This window comes from Rhinolophus sinicus, linkage group LG09, assembly GCF_036562045.2.
Source record: "Rhinolophus sinicus isolate RSC01 linkage group LG09, ASM3656204v1, whole genome shotgun sequence".
Lineage (NCBI taxonomy): Eukaryota > Metazoa > Chordata > Mammalia > Chiroptera > Rhinolophidae > Rhinolophus > Rhinolophus sinicus.
In genome coordinates, this window is record NC_133758.1 from 98,712,006 (window position 1) to 98,718,005 (window position 6,000).

Below are 6,000 nucleotides of genomic sequence, written 5' to 3' on the forward strand. Positions count from 1 at the left end.
TACTGAGAATTTAATAGGCAAAAATTAAGTTGAGGGACTATACCTGTAGTTCTTATGCCACATACAGATTACAGGCCACACCTTTGGTTTACTTGAGAACTTCAATAAAGTCTTACTGATTCTTTAAAACCGCAATAATAACAAAAACAAAACAAGACACTACTTTAGCTACTCTTGTATACTATCATTATGGCAAAGTGTAGATCAAAAATCTTACATTTTCTTATAGAAGATTTAACTTTATATCTTAGGTAACTCTCAGTCCAGGATGTAAGCTGTTTTAGGCAGGTTAAGGTATGAGGCTTAGGATGTGCAAGGCAGGTCCTCTGGAATGGCAGCTCCAACTCCGTTATAAAATGACTCCATCTATATTATTATTATTATTTACAGATCTAATATTGGCAGTTCATGAAACAGAACTTGAAAAGCCAAATGCAAAGAGAGATGCTGTTGTCAGTCTCATATGAACCATCTATAGCCACCATTTGGTTGTTCTAAGTGTTCCAAATAGCTTAACTCTCTCTAATTTCTTCAGAATATAGTTAAACACTTAACTATCATGGAGATAAATATGAATATCCCAGTGACACATCCATGAGATGTATGAATTTATGTTGGTTAAATGGTGGCATGTAAATTTGAGAGCTTTATGGATATATATATATATATATATATGTATGTATTTTAACTATGAGGAATTCCATATTACAACACTATTCTGGGTTAATTATCAATTGTATATTAAGAAAATCATATTAATAGTTATCCTAAAAGGTCTGATAATAAATTAGTGACCCTCTTGACATCTTTTGCTTCTTGTTTATGACTCATGCCACTATGGTGAAGCTATTTAGATTTCTTTAACAGTTTTTAATAATAGTGGTAAATGAGTAAGTCTCAAAATATGATGGCCAATATTTCATTTGAAGACTATGAATATAACATGGTATTATATGTACAAAATTTAACATTTATTAATGAAAAATTTTCTTCAATTAGTGTTTGTGATATGATTACACACACATGCACACACCCTGAGGTCAGACAATTAAGTTCACAAACATTCCACCATGTAAATGCATATGATGTGATCCAAAAATACAGTGACTATTTAAATAAAAATATTTGTTATAGTAAAAGACACATTGCCATTAATCCCCTTGCTTTAAACACACTTATTCCTTTTTTTTTTTTGGCCACTTTCTGAAGCAGTTCTGGAAGTCCTCTTTCATGAGTATCTTTACTTCATCATCCATCATGACAACACTCCATGTCACACATGGCTTCTGGTACGGCAATTTCTGTCAAGTAAAAAAAATATGGTGTGTCCTCATCCACATTATTCACGAGATCTGGCACCGTGCAACTTCTGGCTCTTCCCCAAAGTCAAAATGACCATGAAAGGAAAACACTTTGAATCAGGACATTGAGGCAGCCACAACAGCACAACTAAAGATACTCACAAAAGAGGACTTCCAGAACTGCTTCAGAAAGTGGCAAGAACAATGGGATAAGTGTCTTTGAAGCCGGGGGGGGGGGGGTATTTTGAGGGAGATTAATGGCAAGGTGTCTTTTACTGTAATAAATTTTATTTTTATTTAAACATTCATATTTTGTGATCACACCTCATATATTGGGTCTAAATTCCCCATATTTGTCACAGAGCTCTTAAAACCCTTGGAATTTCTTCAGTGATTAGACTAAGGGAGCATCTTTTGTTTTAATAGTTGGTCTTTGTCCTAAAACAGCTTCAGTTCCTGAATAGCTCCACTATGATAAAGGTGAAAATGTTTTATGTTATCATAACACACTCCTTTCAACCACACCTGAGTTTATGTTAATAAGGTGGCTTTTCAAAATCCCCTAAGCCTGGGATCTGGTTGCCAGGGGATCCAACCATGTGATTAGAGGGTTGCAACTTTCAGCTTCACCTTCTAATCTCTGGGGAGGAGAGAGGGACTGCGTTCTGAATTAATCATCAATAACCAAGATTTTATCAACTATGCCCATGTAATGACGCCTCCATAAAAACACAAAAGAACTAGATTCCAAGAGCTTCTGAGTTGCTGAACACATGGAGGAGCTGGGAGAGTGATGTGCCTGGAGAGGCCGTAGGAGCTCTGTGTCCTGTTAAAGAGAACCAGAACCAGAAAGAAGTTAAAGCAGTAAAGATAGATTTTATTCACAAAAGCCTTCGCAATAGGGGAAGGGAGTCTCTAATGTAGAACTGGGCTCAATTCCAATTATAATCCGAACAAGTAGAGATTTATAACCAAGGAACAAGTTGGGTGCTGGGGCGTTGGTGGATGGAAAATTACTAAATTTCCATCCCCCCAATAACATTTGGGGGATTACCCCCCAAAATCACATTTGGGGGATTCTGAGTTAATTGACCTAATAGAATTCTTGCTGAAGGCAAGCCAGGGTGATCAGACATCACCTGGAAGGACAGTGGGGATTCCTAATCCCCTAATTGATGAACTACCAAGGGTGGGGAATTCTCAGTAAACTGATGTAGCAGGATTATTGCTAAAACTGGATTCTATAAGGAAGAACAGGGATGGGCCTTGTTGGAGACAGGCAGGGTTCAGGGGAGCCTGACTAAAGTTTGGTCAAGCCAAGAATTTTTTTCAACCCCTTCACCCATACTTTGCCCTAAGCATCTCCCATTGGAGTGTTCCTCTGTATCCTTTGAAACATCCTTTCTAATAAATAGGCAATAGTAAGTAAAGTGTTCCCTGAGTTCAGTGAGCCATTCTAGGAAATAATTGAACCTGAAGATGGGATCATGGAAACCTCTGACTTATAGCCATTTCGAAGGTCAGAAGACTAGGTGACACCCTGGACTTGTGTTTGACATGTGAAGTGGGGATAGGAGCAGTCTTACGGGCTGAACCCATGATCTGTGGGGTCTGATGCCAACTCCAGGGAGATAGTGTCAGAATTGAGTTAACTTGTAAGACACCCAGCTGGTGTCTAGAGAATCAGAGAGTTGTTTGGTATGGAGGAAAAATCCTCACACATTTGGTGACCAGAAGGGTCAGAAGTGAAGTATCCTGTGAGTAGAGTGTAATATTGAGAGGAGAGGCAAGACACAGGACAGTATTTTTCCCTATACAGTAGTTAATGTCAGAAACTATATAGCCAGAACTTTTTGGCAATGACAGAAACCCAACTTAAACTAGCTTACTTAAAATAGAAATTTAATGCCTCAAATAATTTCCATGACAAGTTTATTTCTGTTATCAGGCATGATTTAATTCAGGTTCAAATGGTATCATCAAGCTTTCTTCTTTTGGCTCTATTTCTCTGTGTATGTTGGCACCGTCTTTTCCATGTTGCAGAGATAATGGTTAATGTTGACCCCAGCGTTATAACTTTCCACATTGTGGTCCATAGGAAAGAAACTTGCCCCACGAATTTTTGCTTGAGGTGGTTGTACTCTAACTCCAAAGCATGGTCAAGGGAATTGCCCAAGTATCAGTCACACACCTACTTTTGTTGGCAGAGAAAACAAAACCAACTGTTGAAGAGGAGGAAAGGGAGAAAAACATGGTAGTCCACCAAAAATGTTAGTATGAGAGGGACCAAAAAGCAAATCATCATAAAACTCACTGAAATGACTGTAACATTTGGAGTGTATATAAAAGACCTGTAATATCATTAATGATAATTGGGCAGGGATGGCACACTAAAAGCCAGTTACAGGGTCTGCTCTGCTGAGGAGAATAAATCAAAATAAAATCAACTGGACCAAGCATGTAATTAATTAGGCTGCAAGATAACCCTATGATCTGGACTCAAGAGTCAGCACAGCCTCCAAAGACCTGAAAATAGAAGTACTTTCTATTAGAAAATTTCCTTTCCTAGAAAATTAAGAAGTACTATGTCTCAAAATTTCCAAATGTTCCCATCTTTATCTAAAAGTCCAAAGAAAGGATGTGTGAGATGTCTGAAGTTCCATGGATCCTCTAGGGAGCGCCAGTAGATTTGATGGCATCCCAAAGACCCAAGGAATTCCCTGCATGCTGGCAAACTTAGAAATATAGTCTAGATAAGACTAGATATCCTCAGTGCTTCTTCACTGTGTACTAGAGCACTGGCTCTCAAAGGGTGGACCCCAGCCAGCAGCATCAGCAATACCTGGTAACTTACTAGAAGTGTAGATTCTCAGGCTCTCACCCCAGGACTACTGAAGCAGAAACTCTGGGGATGGGGGCCAAACATCGTGTTTTAACAAACACTCCAGGTGATTCTCATGCAACCAAACTTTGAGAACCACTGATCCAGACCAGATTGGAAATGAAGTTCGCTCGCCAGATTCCTGAAACACACTTTATGATGGTTTACATCATTGATCTGTCAGAAGAAAATGGAGTTGTCATTCAGAAGAGCTCCAAGGAGCTTTGGATAACTGCTAACCAAGTTCATGAAGAATTATCATGGCTTTCGTGTAGATTATGCTGTTAGCTAGCCATTTGTTCCATAAATAAATGGACTATATAATTATATGGCAATAAAATATTTTGGTGTTTTTTTTCTTTTTCAACTATTCTATATAAATGGACTATTGTTATTATCCCAATTAATAGTTGTAATACCTTCTGATTTATATAATGCATTGTAAAATCACCATAGTTGCATTTCATGAAAAACACGGCTTGCATGGTAATACTGAAAAGATCAATATAATGTGACATCCTGCATAACACAAATATAGGGATGCACCCAAAAGTTAAATCTTGGAAAGTATTAATCATAGTTTTAAATCACAGAATGTACCTTAAACAATACAATTGTGATTATATATTATTAGTAATAAATAACTCGAAAGTCAGTCACACCTTTGCTCTGATATAGAAGTGAAGGAAAAACATAGAGATGTTTAAGATGCAGGTGAGGAAACACTGAGAAGGTACATTTGGTTGTCTCTACCAGCAAACATTTATAGAGAACTTACATGTGCCAGACATTGTATTAGGAACTTTAACTAATACTAACTCATTAGAGCCTATAAACTTTCCTATGCAGTAGGTTTCTTTTTATTATCTCACTCCACGTCAGAGAAGAGGAAACAAGGCTTAGAAAAGTTAACACAATTTGCCTAAGTTTAGACAACTGGTAAATGAGGAGCCATGGCTCAAACCCAGTGCTTCATTGCTTCCAAGTAGGTGCTCCTCACTACCAAATTATGAGAGCAGAACAACCCATAAGAAAACAAAGAAGTGATCTTCATGATCTTGGATTAGGTAAGGATTTCTTAAACATGACACCAAAAGCACAAGCAACCAAAATAAACAAACAAAAAATAGATAAACTGGACTTTATAAAATTAAAACCTTTTGTGCTTTGAAGAACATTATTATCAAGAAAGTGGAAAAAGAAACACTGAATGGGAGAGAATATTTAAAAATCATGTATCTGATGAGGGACATATATCTATAATATATAAAGAACACTTACAACTTGTTCTGGACTGAATGTTTGTGATCCCCCACCAATTCTTACGTTGAAGCCCTAATGCCCAATACGGCTGTATTTGAAGATGGAGCATTTAAGGATGTAATTGAGGTTAAAGAAGGTCATAAAGATGGGGCCTTGAACGGCTAGGATTAGTATTCTTAGAAGAAGAAACACCAGAAAAAATCTCTCTCTCTCTCTCTCTCTCTCTCTCTCTCCCCCCCTTCTCTCCAGAGGAAAGGCCACGTGAATACAAAGCAGTTGCTTACAAAGCGAGAAGAGAGCTCTCACCAGAAACTGAACCCTGCCAGAACCTTGATCTAGACTTTCCAGACTCCAGAACTGTGAGAAAACAAATTTATGTTTTCAAGCTATGCAGTCTATAGGTATTTTGTTATGGCAGCCTGAGCAGACTAATATACAACTCAATAATAAAAAGACATAATCCAATTTTAAAATGAGCAAAGGATCTGAATAGACATATCTCCAAAAAAGATATGCAAATGGCCAATAAACACATGAAAATATGTTCAATATCAT